We start from the raw sequence: 22552 nt of genomic DNA, 5'->3' as shown, positions 1-22552 counted from the left end.
TGCTATGGAAAAAATTGGCATCCCATAATGATTACACTCTGAGTCACGAGTCAAACGGTCCAAGCCCCGTGTCTCTACGATGTTCTGATGCGGAGATATAAGGCTTTGTTTACTCTGTTGCTAGGGTACTCTATTTGGTTGCTAAGGAAAAAATTGACATCCCAAAATGATTACACTCTGAGTCACGAGTCAAACGGTCCAACCCCCGTGTCTCTACGATGTTCTGATGCTGAGATATAAGGCTTTGTTTACTCTGTTGCTAGGGTACTGTATTTGGTTGCTAGGGAAAAAATTGACATCCCATAATGATTACACTCTGAGTCACGAGTCAAACGGTCCAACCCCTGTGTCTCTACGATGTTCGGATGCCGAGATATAACTGTTTGAATTTTATGTTGCTAGGGTGCTCAAAAGTGGTTGCTAGGGGCGTGGCTTAATACCTTTGTAAGGATCCTGACAGACTGATTGGATGCCTGAGTAAAATGAGCCCACCCCCATATCTCTATGACACTGTGGTGCAAAGATATCCATCTGGGCATTTTATAATGGCAGTCTATGGGAGATGTTGCTAGGGTGCCCAAAATTGTTGCTAGGGGCGTGGCTTAATAGCTCTGGGATGATCCTGAGAGACTGATTGGATGCCCGAGTGAAATGAGCCCACCCACTTATCTCTATGACACTGTAAAGCAAAGATATCCCATCTGGAACTGTTTTATTCCCTTATATGGGCATGTTTCCTGCCCCATTATAAGTCAATGGGAATTTTCGGGCTCCTCTTACACCCCAGGGGTACAACTTACACCCCAATGTCATGTATGTTCTTACAGAGTCTACCACCCTCTTCAAATGTTATAACCCACATGTTTCTACAAAATCCTCGAGCGGAGCTATGAACCGTCAAAGTTCGGCGCAATGTTAAGTCAATGGGATTTTTTGGGTGATTTTTTGCCCCCCTTTCGGAAATCCTGCACCCGATCCCTTATAAAAGTCATAGCACACCTCTCCTCAATAAACCGGTCGATTTGAGCCCGCTTTCATGGGACTACGGCAAACCGTGCGGGACAAGTTACGCGCCGAAAAAACGTGCAGACATAAGAATAAAATATAATAATAATATCCCTGAGGAATAGTAATAGTGATGCCTTGCATAAATGCAAGCACCACTAATAATAATAATAAGTATGCAAGATAGTAATAGTGATGCTTTGCATAAATGCAAGCACCACTAATAAGATATAAGTTTAAAAGCAATAACAATATATTGGCTTTTTCAAAGCCAACATAACTAGATATTAAAGTTTGAGGACAAACTTTATGTTGGCTTGAAAAAGCGTAGCCTGAACATTTAAAATGGTTTGACAGAAGTTTATTTTAGTAGGCTATCTGGCTGTTAGCATGATTAGCATGAAGCTAGCATGATTAGCATGAAGCTAGCATGATTAGCATGAAGCTAGCATTATGTTAGCATGATCAGTATGAAGCTAGCATGAAGCTAACATGATTAGCATAAACCTAACATGAAGCTAACATGATTAGCATGAAGCTAGCATGATGCTAGCATGATTAGCATGAAGCTAGCATAAAGCTAACATGATTAGCATGAAGCTAGAATGAAGCTAACATTTATTCCGTTGCTAGGGTACTAAGTTTGGTTGCTAGGGAGAAAATTGGCATCCCATAATGATCAACCTTCAAGCCACAAGTAAAACGGTCCAACCCCCGTGTCTCTATGATGTTCTGAAGCGGAGATATAAGGCTTTGTTTATTCCGTTGCTAGGGTACTAAGTTTGGTTGCTAGGGAGAAAATTGGCATCCCATAATGATCAACTTTCAAGCCACAAGTAAAACGGTCCAACCCCCGTGTCTCTATGATGTTCTGAAGCGGAGATATAAGGCTTTGTTTATTCCGTTGCTAGGGTACTAAGTTTGGTTGCTAGGGAGAAAATTGGCATCCCATAATGATCAACCTTCAAGCCACAAGTAAAACGGTCCAACCCCCGTGTCTCTATGATGTTCTGAAGCGGAGATATAAGGCTTGGTTTATTCCGTTGCTAGGGTACTAAGTTTGGTTGCTAGGGAGAAAATTGGCATCCCATAATGATCAACCTTCAAGCCACAAGTAAAACGGTCCAACCCCCGTGTCTCTATGATGTTCTGAAGCGGAGATATAAGGCTTTGTTTATTCCGTTGCTAGGGTACTAAGTTTGGTTGCTAGGGAGAAAAATGGCATCCCATAATGATCACACTTAAAGCCACAAGTAAAACGGTCCAACCCCCGTGTCTCTACAATGTTCTGATGCTGAGATATAAGGCTTTGTTTATTCCGTTGCTAGGGTACTAAGTTTGGTTGCTAGGGAGGAAATTGGCATCCCATAATAATCAACCTTCAAGCCACAAGTAAAACGGTCCAACCCCCGTGTTTCTATGATGTTCTGAAGCGGAGATATAAGGCTTTGTTTATTCCGTTGCTAGGGTACTAAGTTTGGTTGCTAGGGAGAAAATTGGCATCCAATAATGATCAACCTTCAAGCCACAAGTAAAACGGTCCAACCCCCGTGTCTCTATGATGTTCTGAAGCGGAGATATAAGGCTTTGTTTATTCCATTGCTAGGGTACTAAGTTTGGTTGCTAGGGAGAAAATTGGCATCCCATAATGATCAACCTTCAAGCCACAAGTAAAACGGTCCAACCCCCATGTCTCTATGATGTTCTGAAGCGGAGATATAAGGCTTTGTTTATTCCGTTGCTAGGGTACTAAGTTTGGTTGCTAGGGAGAAAATTGGCATCCCATAATGATCAACCTTCAAGCCACAAGTAAAACGGTCCAACCCCCGTGTCTCTATGATGTTCTGAAGCGGAGATATAAGGCTTTGTTTATTCCGTTGCTAGGGTACTAAGTTTGGTTGCTAGGGAGAAAATTGGCATCCCATAATGATCAACCTTCAAGCCACAAGTAAAACGGTCCAACCCCCGTGTCTCTATGATGTTCTGAAGCGAAGATATAAGGCTTTGTTTATTCCGTTGCTAGGGTACTTAGTTTGGTTGCTAGGGAGAAAATTGGCATCCCATAATGATCAACCTTCAATCCACAAGTAAAACGGTCCAACCCCCGTGTCTCTATGATGTTCTGAAGCGGAGATATAAGGCTTTGTTTATTCCGTTGCTAGGGTACTAAGTTTGGTTGCTAGGGAGAAAATTGGCATCCCATAATGATCAACCTTCAAGCCACAAGTAAAACGGTCCAACCCCCGTGTCTCTATGATGTTCTGAAGCGGAGATATAAGGCTTTGTTTATTCCATTGCTAGGGTACTAAGTTTGGTTGCTAGGGAGAAAATTGGCATCCCATAATGATCAACCTTCAAGCCACAAGTAAAACGGTCCAACCCCCATGTCTCTATGATGTTCTGAAGCGGAGATATAAGGCTTTGTTTATTCCATTGCTAGGGTACTAAGTTTGGTTGCTAGGGAGAAAATTGGCATCCCATAATGATCAACCTTCAAGCCACAAGTAAAACGGTCCAACCCCCGTGTCTCTATGATGTTCTGAAGCGGAGATATAAGGCTTTGTTTATTCCGTTGCTAGGGTACTAAGTTTGGTTGCTAGGGAGAAAATTGGCATCCCATAATGATCAACCTTCAAGCCACAAGTAAAACGGTCCAACCTCCGTGTCTCTATGATGTTCTGAAGCGAAGATATAAGGCTTTGTTTATTCCATTGCTAGGGTACTTAGTTTGGTTGCTAGGGAGAAAATTGGCATCCCATAATGATCAACCTTCAATCCACAAGTAAAACGGTCCAACCCCCGTGTCTCTATGATGTTCTGAAGCGGAGATATAAGGCTTTGTTTATTCCGTTGCTAGGGTACTAAGTTTGGTTGCTAGGGAGAAAATTGGCATCCCATAATGATCAACCTTCAAGCCACAAGTAAAACGGTCCAACCCCCGTGTCTCTATGATGTTCTGAAGCGGAGATATAAGGCTTGGTTTATTTCGTTGCTAGGGTACTAAGTTTGGTTGCTAGGGAGAAAATTGGCATCCCATAATGATCAACCTTCAAGCCACAAGTAAAACGGTCCAACCCCCGTGTCTCTATGATGTTCTGAAGCGGAGATATAAGGCTTTGTTTATTCCGTTGCTAGGGTACTAAGTTTGGTTGCTAGGGAGAAAAATGGCATCCCATAATGATCACACTTAAAGCCACAAGTAAAACGGTCCAACCCCCGTGTCTCTACAATGTTCTGATGCTGAGATATAAGGCTTTGTTTATTCCGTTGCTAGGGTACTAAGTTTGGTTGCTAGGGAGGAAATTGGCATCCCATAATAATCAACCTTCAAGCCACAAGTAAAACGGTCCAACCCCCGTGTTTCTATGATGTTCTGAAGCGGAGATATAAGGCTTTGTTTATTCCGTTGCTAGGGTACTAAGTTCGGTTGCTAGGGAGAAAATTGGCATCCCATAATGATCAACCTTCAAGCCACAAGTAAAACGGTCCAACCCCCGTGTCTCTATGATGTTCTGAAGCGGAGATATAAGGCTTTGTTTATTCCGTTGCTAGGGTACTAAGTTTGGTTGCTAGGGAGAAAATTGGCATCCCATAATGATCAACCTTCAAGCCACAAGTAAAACGGTCCAACCCCCGTGTCTCTATGATGTTCTGAAGCAGAGATATAAGGCTTTGTTTATTCCGTTGCTAGGGTACTAAGTTTGGTTGCTAGGGAGAAAAATGGCATCCCATAATGATCACACTTAAAGCCACAAGTAAAACGGTCCAACCCCCGTGTCTCTACAATGTTCTGATGCTGAGATATAAGGCTTTGTTTATTCCGTTGCTAGGGTACTAAGTTTGGTTGCTAGGGAGGAAATTGGCATCCCATAATAATCAACCTTCAAGCCACAAGTAAAACGGTCCAACCCCCGTGTTTCTATGATGTTCTGAAGCGGAGATATAAGGCTTTGTTTATTCCGTTGCTAGGGTACTAAGTTTGGTTGCTAGGGAGAAAATTGGCATCCCATAATGATCAACCTTCAAGCCACAAGTAAAACGGTCCAACCCCCGTGTCTCTATGATGTTCTGAAGCGGAGATATAAGGCTTTGTTTATTCCGTTGCTAGGGTACTAAGTTTGGTTGCTAGGGAGAAAATTGGCATCCCATAATGATCAACCTTCAAGCCACAAGTAAAACGGTCCAACCCCCGTGTCTCTATGATGTTCTGAAGCGGAGATATAAGGCTTTGTTTATTCCGTTGCTAGGGTACTAAGTTTGGTTGCTAGGGAGAAAATTGGCATCCCATAATGATCAACTTTCAAGCCACAAGTAAAACGGTCCAACCCCCGTGTCTCTATGATGTTCTGAAGCGGAGATATAAGGCTTTGTTTATTCCGTTGCTAGGGTACTAAGTTTGGTTGCTAGGGAGAAAATTGGCATCCCATAATGATCAACCTTCAAGCCACAAGTAAAACGGTCCAACCCCCGTGTCTCTATGATGTTCTGAAGCGGAGATATAAGGCTTGGTTTATTCCGTTGCTAGGGTACTAAGTTTGGTTGCTAGGGAGAAAATTGGCATCCCATAATGATCAACCTTCAAGCCACAAGTAAAACGGTCCAACCCCCGTGTCTCTATGATGTTCTGAAGCGGAGATATAAGGCTTTGTTTATTCCGTTGCTAGGGTACTAAGTTTGGTTGCTAGGGAGAAAAATGGCATCCCATAATGATCACACTTAAAGCCACAAGTAAAACGGTCCAACCCCCGTGTCTCTACAATGTTCTGATGCTGAGATATAAGGCTTTGTTTATTCCGTTGCTAGGGTACTAAGTTTGGTTGCTAGGGAGGAAATTGGCATCCCATAATAATCAACCTTCAAGCCACAAGTAAAACGGTCCAACCCCCGTGTTTCTATGATGTTCTGAAGCGGAGATATAAGGCTTTGTTTATTCCGTTGCTAGGGTACTAAGTTTGGTTGCTAGGGAGAAAATTGGCATCCAATAATGATCAACCTTCAAGCCACAAGTAAAACGGTCCAACCCCCGTGTCTCTATGATGTTCTGAAGCGGAGATATAAGGCTTTGTTTATTCCATTGCTAGGGTACTAAGTTTGGTTGCTAGGGAGAAAATTGGCATCCCAGAATGATCAACCTTCAAGCCACAAGTAAAACGGTCCAACCCCCATGTCTCTATGATGTTCTGAAGCGGAGATATAAGGCTTTGTTTATTCCGTTGCTAGGGTACTAAGTTTGGTTGCTAGGGAGAAAATTGGCATCCCATAATGATCAACCTTCAAGCCACAAGTAAAACGGTCCAACCCCCGTGTCTCTATGATGTTCTGAAGCGAAGATATAAGGCTTTGTTTATTCCGTTGCTAGGGTACTTAGTTTGGTTGCTAGGGAGAAAATTGGCATCCCATAATGATCAACCTTCAATCCACAAGTAAAACGGTCCAACCCCCGTGTCTCTATGATGTTCTGAAGCGGAGATATAAGGCTTTGTTTATTCCGTTGCTAGGGTACTAAGTTTGGTTGCTAGGGAGAAAATTGGCATCCCATAATGATCAACCTTCAAGCCACAAGTAAAACGGTCCAACCCCCGTGTCTCTATGATGTTCTGAAGCGGAGATATAAGGCTTTGTTTATTCCATTGCTAGGGTACTAAGTTTGGTTGCTAGGGAGAAAATTGGCATCCCATAATGATCAACCTTCAAGCCACAAGTAAAACGGTCCAACCCCCATGTCTCTATGATGTTCTGAAGCGGAGATATAAGGCTTTGTTTATTCCGTTGCTAGGGTACTAAGTTTGGTTGCTAGGGAGAAAATTGGCATCCCATAATGATCAACCTTCAAGCCACAAGTAAAACGGTCCAACCCCCGTGTCTCTATGATGTTCTGAAGCGGAGATATAAGGCTTTGTTTATTCCGTTGCTAGGGTACTAAGTTTGGTTGCTAGGGAGAAAATTGGCATCCCATAATGATCAACCTTCAAGCCACAAGTAAAACGGTCCAACCCCCGTGTCTCTATGATGTTCTGAAGCGAAGATATAAGGCTTTGTTTATTCCGTTGCTAGGGTACTAAGTTTGGTTGCTAGGGAGAAAATTGGCATCCCATAATGATAAACCTTCAAGCCACAAGTAAAACGGTCCAACCCCCGTGTCTCTATGATGTTCTGAAGCGGAGATATAAGGCTTGGTTTATTCCGTTGCTAGGGTACTAAGTTTGGTTGCTAGGGAGAAAATTGGCATCCCATAATGATCAACCTTCAAGCCACAAGTAAAACGGTCCAACCCCCGTGTCTCTATGATGTTCTGAAGCGGAGATATAAGGCTTTGTTTATTCCGTTGCTAGGGTACTAAGTTTGGTTGCTAGGGAGAAAAATGGCATCCCATAATGATCACACTTAAAGCCACAAGTAAAACGGTCCAACCCCCGTGTCTCTACAATGTTCTGATGCTGAGATATAAGGCTTTGTTTATTCCGTTGCTAGGGTACTAAGTTTGGTTGCTAGGGAGGAAATTGGCATCCCATAATAATCAACCTTCAAGCCACAAGTAAAACGGTCCAACCCCCGTGTTTCTATGATGTTCTGAAGCGGAGATATAAGGCTTTGTTTATTCCGTTGCTAGGGTACTAAGTTTGGTTGCTAGGGAGAAAATTGGCATCCCATAATGATCAACCTTCAAGCCACAAGTAAAACGGTCCAACCCCCGTGTCTCTATGATGTTCTGAAGCGGAGATATAAGGCTTTGTTTATTCCGTTGCTAGGGTACTAAGTTTGGTTGCTAGGGAGAAAATTGGCATCCCATAATGATCAACCTTCAAGCCACAAGTAAAACGGTCCAACCCCCGTGTCTCTATGATGTTCTGAAGCAGAGATATAAGGCTTTGTTTATTCCGTTGCTAGGGTACTAAGTTTGGTTGCTAGGGAGAAAAATGGCATCCCATAATGATCACACTTAAAGCCACAAGTAAAACGGTCCAACCCCCGTGTCTCTACAATGTTCTGATGCTGAGATATAAGGCTTTGTTTATTCCGTTGCTAGGGTACTAAGTTTGGTTGCTAGGGAGGAAATTGGCATCCCATAATAATCAACCTTCAAGCCACAAGTAAAACGGTCCAACCCCCGTGTTTCTATGATGTTCTGAAGCGGAGATATAAGGCTTTATTTATTCCGTTGCTAGGGTACTAAGTTTGGTTGCTAGGGAGAAAATTGGCATCCCATAATGATCAACCTTCAAGCCACAAGTAAAACGGTCCAACCCCCGTGTCTCTATGATGTTCTGAAGCGGAGATATAAGGCTTTGTTTATTCCGTTGCTAGGGTACTAAGTTTGGTTGCTAGGGAGAAAATTGGCATCCCATAATGATCAACCTTCAAGCCACAAGTAAAACGGTCCAACCCCCGTGTCTCTATGATGTTCTGAAGCAGAGATATAAGGCTTTGTTTATTCCGTTGCTAGGGTACTAAGTTTGGTTGCTAGGGAGAAAATTGGCATCCCATAATGATCAACCTTCAAGCCACAAGTAAAACGGTCCAACCCCCGTGTCTCTATGATGTTCTGAAGCTGAGATATAAGGCTTGGTTTATTCCGTTGCTAGGGTACTAAGTTTGGTTGCTAGGGAGAAAATTGGCATCCCATAATGATCAACCTTCAAGCCACAAGTAAAACGGTCCAACCCCCGTGTCTCTATGATGTTCTGAAGCTGAGATATAAGGCTTTGTTTATTCCGTTGCTAGGGTACTAAGTTTGGTTGCTAGGGAGAAAAATGGCATCCCATAATGATCACACTTAAAGCCACAAGTAAAACGGTCCAACCCCCGTGTCTCTACAATGTTCTGATGCTGTGATATAAGGCTTTGTTTATTCCGTTGCTAGGGTACTAAGTTTGGTTGCTAGGGAGGAAATTGGCATCCCATAATGATCAACCTTCAAGCCACAAGTAAAACGGTCCAACCCATAGACATCATATAGGTAGACGCCCTATCGACCGCTACTGCCTACTGGCGCGGTGAGATATGGGGCCGCCATCTTAGATCGGTCACCCGCTCCACTCAGTGTAAACTGTATGACTGGTGGATTGAGCTATCAGCGCATTTAATTAATCATATCTCAGTCAATACCGAACAGATTTTCACGCGGGTTTTTTTGCTGCAAAGGTCATTCATGGAGCTATGATATAGGACACATGGTTCGGCGTATTTTAACCCCTTATGTGCCGCAAATCCCGTTTGAGTGGGGGTGACAATGTGATGTACATCTTTAAATGAATATTTCTCTGGGATTCTTTGGGCTAGAAACCTAATCTTGGTCTTGTTTTAAAGAAGACAATTTAGGGTTTTTCACAAATGAGTTAGAACGTAAAAATATTAAATATAAATATTTTTATAGCCGTTTACCTTTATTTTAATCATAGTCATAGTCATAGTCATAGTTAATTTATTGTCACTCTACTGTATACATGTATACAGTTGAACGAAATTTCGTTTCATACAGATCCGTGTGCAACCATACACAAATACATATAACAACACCTCATGATACACACAATACATACCAACAGTAACCCATACAGTACTGTAAAACCAAAACAATTGTGCAACTCAACCATAAGAAAGTCATTATTATTTAAAGTTATTAAGCTCATAGTCCTTCAATGGGGGGGGGGAATGGAAACAGCAATTTATGACAACGGTATGATGACTGGCACCCTGGTATTTAGGGCTCTGACAGCTTGAGGGAAAAAACTATTGTAGAATCTTGTAGTGCGAGTCCTGATGCTGCATAACCTCCTACCAGATGGTAACGGGACAAACACACTATGTGAGGGGTGGGAGGGGTCCTTTATGATGGCTGAAGCTCTGTTCACACAGCGTGATGTAAAGATGTCTTGGATGGGTGGTAGAGAGGCCCCTATAATCTTCTCTGCTGTCCTCACTATGTGCTGCAGGGACTTACGTTCGTGTGTTTTACAGTTTCCGAACCACACTGTGATACAGTAGGTCATTATGTTCTCCACAGTTCCTCTGTAGAAGGTTTTAAGGATGGGTGAAGGGAGCCGTGCTCTCTTTAGTTTCCGCAGAAAGTACAGGCGTTGTTGTGCTTTCTTCAGTATGGTTCCGGTGTTAACAGACCAGGTGAGGTCATCAGAAATGTGTAAGCCAAGAAATTTGGTGCTTCTGACTCTCTCCACCTCTGAGCCACTGATAGCCAGTGGGCGATGTTCAGATTGCATCCTGCGGAAGTCAACAACCATCTCCTGTGTTTTATCCACATTAAGGGATAAGTTGTTGTTTTTGCACCAACCTAGCAATAATTCCACCTCCTCTCTGTATCGGGCTTCGTTATCGCCACTAATGAGGCCAACCACTGTTGTGTCATCGGCAAACTTGATAATAAGGTTGGAATCAAACTTGGCTGTACAGTCATGAGTGAGTAGTGTGAACAATAATGGGCTGAGAACGCAACCTTGAGGGGCACCTGTGCTCAGTGTGATGGAACCTGATGTTCTGCTGCCAATGCGCACAGACTGTGTTCTCTCTATCAGAAAGTCTAGAATCCAGTTGCAGGTGTGGGTGCTAATGCCCAGAAGTCTAAGTTTACTAAACAGCTGCTGGGGGATGATGGTATTAAATGCGGAACTGAAATCGATGAACAGCATTCTGATATATGCGTCCTTAGTGTCAAGATGTGATAAAGCAGAGTGCAGTGTGTAGGAGATGGCGTCGTCAGTAGTGCGGTTGGAGCGATATGCGAATTGCAAAGGGTCCAGTGAGGCGGAGAGTGAAGAGTGAATATTCCTCTTGACCAGATGCTCGAAGCACTTCATCAAGATGGAAGTCAGCGCCACAGGGCGGTAGTCATTTAGACATGTCACTACTGACTTCTTCGGCACCGGAATAATAATGGCCTTTTTGAAGCTTGCAGGGACCACAGCCTGGCTCAGGGAGATGTTGTATATGTCAGTAAAAACACCTGTTAGCTGGTCGGCACAGTCCTTGAGCACTCTCCCCGGTATGTTGTCCGGACCTGCAGCTTTGCGTGGGTTGACCCTGGATAATGTCCTCCTCACGTCGGCTGGGTCCAGATGCAATGCCTGCTCTTCAGGGGTGGGTGTGGACTTGTGAGCTCGCGTGCTGTTCATGGCTTCAAACCGTGCATAGAAGTTGTTTAACTTGTCTGGAAGGTGGGCGTCACTATTGTTGACCTGTGTTGTAACTTTGTAGTCTGTTAGGGCCTGGATACCCTGCCACATACGTCTGGGGTCCTTGGCATCACAGAAGTGGTTGTATATCTTCTGCGCATACATCCGTTTTGCTTTCCTGATGGCCTTGGAGAGCTGAGCCCTTGCTACTCGGAGGAGCCTTCCATCCCCTGACCTGAAGGCAGCATCTTTTGCCCTAAGTAGGGCACGGGTCTCTGCTGTCAGCCACGGTTTCTGATTGACGCGCGTAGTTACAGTCCTTAAAACAGTGACATCCTCGATACACTTCTCGATGTACCCAGTCACACTGTCTGTGTATTCATCCAGGCATGTTTGCTGATCGTAACTAGCTGCTTCCTTAAACATGTCCCAATCAGTGCACTCAAAGCAATCCTGCAGGGCTGCAACAGCTCCTTCCGGCCAAACTCTAATGGTTTTCTGTACTGGTCTAGAGCGTTTCACCGCCGGCCTGTATGCTGGAGCGAGCAGTACACAGAGGTGGTCCGAGTATCCTAAATGGGGACGAGGGCTTGCTTTGTATGAGTCTCGAATGTTGGTATAACATAGATCCAGCATATTTTTACCTCTCGTGGCAAAGTTCACATGTTGATAAAACTTTGGTGCTACAGTTTTCAGGTTGGCATGATTGAAATCCCCAGCAACAATAAAAAAACCGTCGGGGTGAGCTGTTTGTTGCCCGCTGATGGTATCATACAATTCACGCAGCGCCTCATTAGCATTAGCACTTGGAGGAATATACACTCCCACAATCATGACTGCAGTGAATTCCCGGGGTAAGTAAAACGGCCGGCATTTCACCATTAAAAACTCTAGCTGTGGTGAACAGTGAGTAGCGACCACAGAGCTGTTTACACACCAGTCGTTGTTAATATAAACACAGAGCCCGCCACCGCGGGTCTTACCGGAGGTCTCAGTGTTCCTATCTGCCCGGAACAATGTCCGCCCCTGTAGCCAAATAGCTGTGTCGGGAATGTTGTTATGAAGCCACGTTTCTGTAAAAATAAACACACTGCAGTTCCTTGTTTCAGACTGTGTAGTCATTCGAAGTCTGAGATAATCCAGTTTGTTGTCCAGCGAGCGTACATTAGCCAATAGCACTGACGGTAGGGCTGGACGGCTTGAGTTAGCTTTTAGCCTCCAGTAAACACCCGAACGCTTGCCTCGCTTCCGGGTCCTTCCGCACCGCTTTCGGTGTCTTACCTCCCGGGCAGCTGAGTCAGGCAACGCCGAGGTGGACCTTTGACTGCGTAGTAGTCCTAGCTCCTGTAGCTTCGCTGTTAATAGTTTTGAAATTGGTGTTCCGTAGCTGCTGTTTGAGCTCAAAATCTTAAGAGCTTCACTGCTATATTTAAAACCAGATTCCCTATTTCCCTGATAAACCGTGTTTGGTTACTGCAACAAACATTTAACACCGACAGTTACACCATCTATCGGAGCTGTAGAGGCCGCTGCGACCGCGCGCGCCGCAATATATCAAATTATGCAGTAACATATTCATTTATAAATAAAATTACATAAAAGTTAATGTTTCACACAATAAATAATGTTTACATGAAGCAATATGTCTCAAGTAGTTGTGATCCAAATCACAAAAAAATTATGTTTGGGTCACAATTTTAATGGTTTTACCAACAACTGCCACTAGATTTTGCCACATACTCTTGTACTCTTGTATACTCACAAACTAATAAATTACTGTCACCGCAATATTATTCATGCAAAAAGATTTTGAAATATTAAAACTACATTCTGAGAGCTTTCCGGTGATATATAGCTTGCCATGATTTTTTAGGTTTAGAGTAGGGTTTTAGTGTTATATGCAAAAACAAATTTGGCCTACCTGTGGGCCCGTAACATTTTTAGAAACTGAATCTCACTGTCATAATTTTCCCCAAATGGTAATGAAATATGAAAATTATACTATTTGAGCTTTCCAACAATAAATAGTTTGTCAATTTATAGGTTTAGAATCTTAGTGTTACCAACACTAATGTGGACAGCGCCACTTAATGTTCATAGTAGGAATGAATGAATATTCACTAAACAGTAATAAAATATTCTGATATAAGATATAAAGTGAGTCCAAAATCAAAATATGTGGTGTAGGACATAAGATATTTTATAAATCACACACTATAAATATGACAAAGATGCAGAAACAGATAGTTGCAATAAAATAAGACTTTTTAATATGGTGAAGAAACAATTTAAAATGATTTGTAAACCCCCCCACACACACACACGCACCCACACACACACACACACACACACACACACACACACACACACACACACCCCTGAAAGAGGACTGTTTTCCAGAACTTCTTTCCCGTGCTCCCTTTCTGTAGTTCAAGAGAGGTGAGTTTGGCAACATGGTGGGGCCTTATCTTTAAAAACACAGACACAACCAGTGACAACGAGTCAGACTGATAGTTGTCGATTCCAAACCGAGTCTCCTCAATGTCCTCCCTACGAAGGAAAACATCCTCTGTTCCTGTTGACATCTCAGCTTTTTAAAGCTCGGCGGATCACGCAGCTCACAGCACCTTATAATAATAATAATAATAATAATAATAATACACATTTATATAGCGCTTTACACAATACTCACAACAGAGAAACTCTTGTAATTATTACTTTACTTTACCCCACTCTCCTTGCAGGGTGAACAGCGGCTGGTGCAGTTAACATAGCCTAGCGAACGTTAGCTGGCTACGATTTCAGTACAGTAAAATCAATAAGCTGGCTCTTTCTCAATTTTCTGTAAATATTCTATTCACAAAATACAACCAATAGTACCGCGATGTTAAAAAGTACTTGTGAAAATAATCCTCCGGGCTCTATTTGCGATCGTCCGCCGATTAGAACAGGAAAATGCTCCACAGTGCTCTGACATCTTATCTGCTGCCATGCAACGAAACTAGGAGAACGACCGGTTTAAGATGGCCGCCGTATTTCTCAGTCCCCAGCGGCCAATAGGGCATCTAGTCTTCTATATGATATCTATGGTCCAACCCCCGTGTCTCTATGATGTTCTGAAGCGGAGAAATAAGGCTTTGTTTATTCCGTTGCTAGGGTACTAAGTTTGGTTGCTAGGGAGAAAAATGGCATCCCATAATGATCAACCTTCAAGCCACAAGTAAAACGGTCCAACCCTCATGTCTCTACGACACTCTAAAGTAAAGATATTCCATCTGGGACGCTTTTATTCCCTTATATGGGCATGTTTCCTGCCCCATTATAAGTCAATGGGAAATTTTGGGGGCCTCTTACACCCCAGGGGTATAGCTTACACCCCATTGTGATGTATGTTCTTACAGAGCCTGTCAGCCACCTTAAATGTGGTAAGTCACAAGTTTCTACAAGTTTCTCACTCACAGCTATGACCCGTCAAAGTTTGTCTCAATGTTAAGTCAATGGAAATTTTGGGGTGTTCGAGACCCCCGTTTAGGAATTCGGAAGGTCCCATCAGTTAGAAAAGATATAGCACACTAAGTCAGACCAGTCTGAAGGTCTGTGGAAAATTTGGTGCATGTAGCTTGAAAGCCCTAGGACGAGTTAGTGTCAGAAATTTTGAGGGGGTAGAATAATAATAACTAGATATTAAAGTTTGAAGACAAACTTTATGTTGGCTTGAAAAAGCGTAGCCTGAACGTTTAAAACGGATTGACAGAAGTTTAGTTTAGTAGGCTATCTGGCAGTTAGTATGTTTAAGTATGAAGCTAACATGATTAGCATGAAGCTAGCATGAAGCTAACATGATTAGCATGAAGCTAGCATGATGCTAGCATGATTAGCATGAAGCTAGCATGATGCTAGCATGATTAGCATGAAGTTAGCATGATGCTAGCATGATTAGCATGAAGCTAGCATGATGCTAGCATGATTAGCATGAAGCTACCATGATGCTAGCATGAAGCTAGCATGATTAGCATGAAGCTAGCATGAAGCTAGCATGATGCTAGCATGATTAGCATGAAGCTAGCATGATGCTAGCATGATTAGCATGTAGCTAGCATGATGTTAGCATGATTAGTATGTAGCTAGCATGAAGCTAGCATGATGTTAGCATGATTAGCATGAAGCTAGCATGATGCTAGCATGATTAGCATGAAGCTAGCATGATTAGCATGTAGCTAGCATGATGCTTGCTAGCATGATGTTAGCATGATTAGTATGTAGCTAGCATGAAGCTAGCATGATTAGTATGTAGCTAGCATGAAGCTAGCATGATGTTAGCATGATTAGCATGAAGCTAGCATGATGCTAGCATGATTAGCATGAAGCTAGCATGATTAGCATGTAGCTAGCATGATGCTAGCATGATTAGCATGTAGCTAGCATGAAGCTAGCATGATTAGCATGAAGCTAGCATGATGCTAGCATGATTAGCATGTAGCTAGCATGAAGCTAGCATGATGCTAGCATGATTAGCATGAAGCTAGCATGATGCTAGCATGATTAGCATGAAGCTAGCATGATTAGCATGAAGCTAGCATGAAGCTAGCATGATGCTAGCATGATTAGCATGAAGCTAGCATGATTAGCATGAAGCTAGCATGATGTTAGCATGATTAGCATGTAGCTAGCATGAAGCTAGCATGAAGCTAGCATGATGCTAGCATGATTAGCATGAAGCTAGCATGATGTTAGCATGATTAGCATGAAACTAGCATGATTCTAGCATGATTAGCATGAAGCTAGCATGATGCTAGCATGATTAACATGAAGCTAGCATGAAACTAGCAAGATTAGCATGAAGCTAGCATGAAGCTAGCACGAGGCTTGCATGATTAACATGAAGTTAGCATGAGAATAGCATGATTAGCGTGCAGCTAACAAGATTTAACATGAAGTTAGCATGATTTAGCATGAAGTTAGCAAGATTTATTATGAAATTAGCATAAAGCTAGCATGAAACTAGCATGAAGCTAGTATGACTTAGCATGGAGCTAGCATGAAGCTAACATGACCCAAAGACCCAACCCCCATGTCTCTATGATGTTCAGACCAAGAGATATAAGGCTTTGTTTATTATGTTGCTAGGGTGCTCAAATTGGTTGCTAGGGGCGTGGTTTAATACCTCAGTAGGAATCCTAAGAGACTGATTGGATGCCTGAGTAAAATGAGCCCACCCCTATGTCTCTATGACACTCTGGTGTAAAGATATCCATCTGGGCTTTTTATAATGGTAGTCTATGGGAGATGTTGCTAGGGTACCCAAAATTGTTGCTAGGGGCGTGGCTAAATAGCTTTGGGGCGATCCTAAGAGACTGATTGGATGACTGAGTAAAATGAGCCCACCCCCATGTCTCTACGACACTCTAAAGTAAAGATATTCCATCTGGGACGCTTTTATTCCCTTATATGGCATGTTTCCTGCCCCATTATAAGTCAATGGGAAATTTTGGGGGCCTCTTACACCCCAGGGGTATAGCTTACACCCCATTGTGATGTATGTTCTTACAGAGCCTGTCAGCCACCTTAAATGTGGTAAGCCACAAGTTTCTACAAGTTTCTCACTCACAGCTATGACCCGTCAAAGTTTGTCTCAATGTTAAGTCAATGGAAATTTTGGGGTGTTCGAGACCCCCGTTTAGGAATTCGGAAGGTCCCATCAGTTAGAAAAGATATAGCACACTAAGTCAGACCAGTCTGAAGGTCTGTGGAAAATTTGGTGCATGTAGCTTGAAAGCCCTAGGACGAGTTAGTGTTTATAATTTTGGGGGGAGAAAAAGAATAATAACTAGATAGTAAAGTTTGAAGACAAACTTTATGTTGGCTTGAGAAAGCGTAGCCTGAACGTTTAAAACGGTTTGACATAAGTTTAGTTTAGTAGGCTATCTGGCTGTTAGTATGTTTAAGTATGAAGGTAGCATGATTTACCATGAAGCTAGCATGATGTTAGCATGATTAGCATGAAGCTAGCATGATGCTAGCATGATTAGAATGAAGCTAGCTTGATGCTAGCATGATTAGCATGAAGCTAGCATGATAAGCATGAAGCTAGCATGATGCTAGCATGATTAGCATGAAGCTAGCATGATGCTAGCATGATTAGCATGAAGCTAGCATGATTAGCATGAAGCTAGTATGATGCTAACATGATGTTAGCATGATTAGCATGAAGCTAGCATGATGCTAGCATGATTAGCATGAAGCTAGCATGATGCTAGCATGATTAGCATGAAGCTAGCATGATGCTAGCATGATTAGCATGAAGCTAGCATGATGCTAGCATGATTTGCATGAAGCTAGCATGATGTTAGCATGATTAGCATGAAGCTAGCATGATGCTAGCATGATTAGCATGAAGCTAGCATGATGGTAGCATGATTAGCATGAAGCTAGCATGATGCTAGCATGATTTGCATGAAGCTAGCATGATGCTAGCATGATTAGCATGAAGCTAGCATGATGCTAGCATGATTAGCATGAAGCTAGCATGATGCTAGCATGATTAGCATGAAGCTAGCATGATGCTAGCATGATTTGCATGAAGCTAGCATGATGCTAGCATGATTAGCATGAAGCTAGCATGATGCTAGCATGATTAGCATGAAGCTAGCTTGATGCTAGCATGATTAGCATGAAGTTAGCATGATGTTAGCATGATTAGCATGAAGCTAGCATGATGCTAGCATGATTAGCATGAAGCTAGCATGATGCTAGCATGATTAGCATGAAGCTAGCATGATGCTAGCATGATTAGCATGAAGCTAGCATGATGCTAGCATGATTAGCATGAAGCTAGCATGAAGCTAGCATGATTAGCATGAAGTTAGCATGAAGCTAGCATGATGCTAGTATGATTAGCATGAAGCTAGCATGATGCTAGCATGATTAGCATGAAGCTAGCATGATGTTAGCATGATTAGCATGAAGCTAGCATGAAGTTAGCATGATTAGCATGAAGCTAGCATGAAGTTAGCATGATTAGCATGAAGCTAGCATGATGTTAGCATGATTAGCATGAAGCTAGCATGAAGCTAGCATGATTAGCAAGAAGCTAGCATGAAGCTAACATTTATTGCGTTGCTAGGGTACTAAGTTTGGTTGCTAGGGAGAAAATTGGCATCCCATAATGATCACCCTTCAAGCCACAAGTTAAACGGTCCAACCCCCGTGTCTCTACAATGTTCTGATGCGGAGATATAAGGCTTTGTTTATTCCGTTGCTAGGGTACTAAGTTTGGTTGCTAGGGAGAAAATTGGCATCCCATAATGATCACACTTCAAGCCACAAGTAAAACGGTCCAACCCCCGTGTCTCTATGATGTTCTGAAGCGGAGATATAAGGCTTTGTTTATTCCGTTGCTAGGGTACTAAGTTTGGTTGCTAGGGAAAAAATTGGCATCCCATAATGATTACACTTCAAGCCACAAGAAAAACGGTCCAACCCCTGTGTCTCTACGATGTTCAGATCCAGAGATATAAGGCTTTGTTTATTATGTTGCTAGGGTCTTCATATTTTGTTGCTAGGGGCGTGGCTTAATACCTCAATAAGAATCCTAAGAGACTGATTGGATGCCTGAGTAAAATGAGCCCACCCCTATGTCTCTATGACACTCTGGTGCAAAGATATCCATCTGGGCTTTTTATAATGGTAGTCTATGGGAGATGTTGCTAGGGTACCCAAAATTGTTGCTAGGGGCGTGGCTTAATATCTCTGGGGTGATCCTAAGAGACTGATTGGATGCTTGAGTAAAATGAGCCCACCCCCATGTCTCTAAGACACTCTAAAGTGAAGATATTCCATCTGGGACGCTTTTTTTCCCTTTTATGGGCATATTTCCTGCCCCATTATAAGTCAATGGGAAAATTTGGGGGCCTCTTACACCCCAGGGGTACAGCTTACACCCCATTGTGAGGTATGTTCTTACACAGCCTGTCAGCCTCCTTAAATGTGGTAAGCCACAAGTTTCTACAAGTTTCTCACTCGCAGCTTTGACCCGTCAAAGTTTGTCTCAATGTTAAGTCAATGGAAATTTTGGGGTGTTTCAGCGCCCCGTTTAGGAATTCGGAAGGTCCCATCAGTTAGAAAAGATATAGCACACCTCGTCAGATCAGACCGAAAGTCTGTCCAAAGTTTGATGGCTGTAGCTTGAAAGCTCTAGGACGAGTTAGAGTTAGAAATTTTAGTCTCAGAAGAAAAAGAATAATAATAATAATAATAATAATAATAATAATAATAAGTTTAAGTGCAACAACAGTATGTTGGCTTTCTCAAGCCAACATAATAATAATAATAATAAGTTTAATAGCAATAACAATATATTGGCTTTTTCAAAGCCAACATAATAAGATATAAGTTTAAAAGCAATAACAATATATTGGCTTTTTCAAAGCCAACATAATAATAATAAGTTTAATAGCAATAACAATATATTGGCTTTTTCAAAGCCAACATAACTAGATATTAAAGTTTGAAGACAAACTTTATGTTGGCTTGAAAAAGCGTAGCCTGAACGTTTAAAACGGTTTGACAGAAGTTTAGTTTAGTAGGCAGTCTGGCAGTTAGTATGTTTAAGTATAAAGGTAGCATGATTAGCATGAAGCTAGCATGATGCTAGCATAATTAGCATGAAGCTAGCATGATGTTAGCATGATTAGTATGAAGCTAGCATGATGTTAGCATGATTAGCATGAAGCTAGCATTATGTTAGCATGATTAGCATGAAGCTAGCATGATGCTAGCATGATTAGCATGAAGCTAGCATGATGCTACCATGATTAGCATGAAGCTAGCATGATGCTAGCATGATTAGCATGAAGCTAACATGATGCTAACATCATTAGCATGAAGCTAGCATGATGCTAGCTTGATTAGCATGAAGCTAGCATGATGTTAGCATGATTAGCATGAAGCTAGCATGATGTTAGCATGATTAGCATGAAGCTAGCATGATTAGCATGAATCTAACATGATGGTAGCATGATTAGCATGAAGCTAGCATGATGCTAACATCATTAGCATGAAGCTAGCATTATGTTAGCATGATTAGCATGAAGCTAGCATGATGCTAGCATGATTAGCATGAAGCTAGCATGATGCTACCATGATTAGCATGAAGCTAGCATGATGCTACCATGATTAGCATGAAGCTAGCATGATGCTAGCATGATTAGCATGAAGCTAACATGATGCTAACATCATTAGCATGAAGCTAGCATGATGCTAGCTTGATTAGCATGAAGTTAGCATGATGTTAGCATGATTAGCATGAAGCTAGCATGATGTTAGCATGATTAGCATGAAGCTAGCATGATTAGCATGAATCTAACATGATGGTAGCATGATTAGCATGAAGCTAGCATGATGCTAACATGATTAGCATGAAGCTAGCATGATGCTAGCATGACTAGCTTGAAGCTAGCATGATGCTAGCATAATTAGCATGAAGCTAGCATGATGCTAGCATGATTAGCATGAAGCTAGCATGATGCTAGCATGATTAGCATGAAGCTAGCATGATGCTAGCATGATTAGCATGATGCTAGCATGATGCTAGCATGATTAGCATGAAGCTAGCATGATGCTAGCATGATTAGCATGAAGGTAACATGATGCTAGCATGATTAGCATGAAGGTAGCATGATGCTAGCATGAATAGCATGAAGTTAGCATTATGTTAGCATGATTAGCATGAAGCTAGCATGATGCTAGCATGATTAGCATGAAGCTAGCATGATGCTAGCATGATTAGCATGAAGCTAGCATGATTAGCATGAAGCTAGCATGATGCTAGCATGATTAGCATGAAGCTAGCATGATTTAGTATGAAGCTAGCATGATGCTAGCATGATTAGCATGAAGCTAGCATGATGCTAGCATGATCAGCATGAAGCTAGCATGATTTAGTATGATGGTAGCATGATTTAGTATGATGGTAGCATGATTTAGCATGAAGTTAGAAAGATTTATTATGCAATTAGCATAAAGCTAGCATGAAACTAGCATGAAGCTAGTATGACTTAGCATGATGTTAGCATGAAGCTAACAGGACCCAAAGACCCTCCCTCCATGTCTCTATGATGTTCGGATCCAGAGATATAAGGCTTTGTTCATTATGTTGCTAGGGTGCTCATATTTGGTTGCTAGGGGCGTGGCTTAATACCTCAATAAGAATCCTTAGAGACTGATTGGATGCTTGAGTAAAATGAGCCCACCCCCATGTCTCTATGACACTGTGCTGCAAAGATATCCATCTGGGCATTTTATAATGGCAGTCTATGGGAGATGTTGCTAGGGTGCCAAAAAATGGTTGCTAGGGGCGTAGCTTAATAGCTATGGGACGATCCTGAGAGACTGATTGGATACCTGAGTAAAATGAGCCCACCCCCATGTCTCTATGACACTGTAAAGCGAGTTATTCCATTTGGAACGTTTTTATTCCCTTATATGGGCATGTTTCCTGCCCCGTTATAAGTCAATGGGGAATATTGGGGGCCTCTTACACCCGAGGGGTGAAACTTACACCCCAATGTGAGGTATGTTCTCACAGTGCCTGCCAGCCTCTTGAAAAGTGGTAACCCACAAGTTTCTACAAATTTCTCGCTTGCAGCTATGACCTGTCAAAGTTTGTCGCAATGTTAAGTAAATGGGACTTTTCGGAAGTTTTATGTCCCGTTTTAGGAATTCTGTAAGTCAGATCCCGTCAAAAAGATATAGCACACTTCTTTAGACCAGTCAGAATGTCTGTGGAAAATTTCGTGGATGTAGCTTGAAAGCTGTCGGACGAGTTAGCCGCAGAAATTTTAGTCTCAGAAGAAGAAAAAGAAGAAGAATAATAAGTTTAAATACAATATCAGTATGTTGGCTTTGTCAAGCCAACATAATAATAATAAGTATGAGCAATAATAATAGTGATGCCTTGCATAAATGCAAGCACCACTAATAATAATAATAAAAAGCCCAGTAAGAACAGTACAGCGCATTTTCAATGCACTGTAAATATAAAATTGAGCTACAGCACAGATAAACAGAGTACATCTTTCCAATACTTATCCAAACAGTAATTACAATATATTTCTGCTGTACCAATTTTGGAGGACAGTTACTTCAGCAGATGAGTTAAAGTGTGTTTGTGTGTGTGTGTTGGGTCTCATTAATGCATAGGGCTGCCATGCAGCTGTTGATGTATGGTGTTGTTTACCCAGGGATGATGATCAGAGTTTGGCTCGCTTTGGATGGATTCACTCCAAACTTCTTGGCAAACGCTCTATTGTAAACAAACCCACTCTAAAACACACATGCAAACACAAAGTCCACACGATCTCCAGTGAAACCCCCTCAAATGACAAACTACTGACTTACAAAACTAGGCAAACAAACAGCAG

At 42.1% G+C, this 22552-nt stretch overlaps 1 protein-coding gene and 1 long non-coding RNA gene across 6 annotated transcripts in view; both read right to left on the bottom strand.

Annotated features, from left to right (window-relative positions):
• tmtc1 (transmembrane O-mannosyltransferase targeting cadherins 1) overlaps positions 1-22552 on the bottom strand; it is a 314969-nt gene that overhangs the window by 272351 nt on the left and 20066 nt on the right. For 2 of the 5 annotated variants that reach the window (XM_073815016.1, XM_065265570.2), the window contains exon 2: positions 22369-22454. The exons of the other annotated variants lie outside the window; for them this stretch is intronic. The gene's annotated coding sequence lies outside the window, so the exon portion shown is untranslated. The remainder of the gene's footprint in view (positions 1-22368; positions 22455-22552) is intronic. 5 annotated transcript variants of the gene reach the window in all.
• On the bottom strand, positions 13312-14222 carry LOC135747102 (uncharacterized). Its single transcript, XR_010531669.2, has 2 exons — positions 13861-14222; positions 13312-13759 (listed from the first exon to the last, which is right to left on the bottom strand). It is a non-coding gene; the product is annotated as an uncharacterized lncRNA (long non-coding RNA).

This window comes from Paramisgurnus dabryanus, chromosome 1 (assembly GCF_030506205.2).
Source record: "Paramisgurnus dabryanus chromosome 1, PD_genome_1.1, whole genome shotgun sequence".
Lineage (NCBI taxonomy): Eukaryota > Metazoa > Chordata > Actinopteri > Cypriniformes > Cobitidae > Paramisgurnus > Paramisgurnus dabryanus.
The sequence above is the reverse complement of the archived record's forward strand: the minus strand, read 5'-3'. Positions and strand labels throughout refer to the sequence as shown.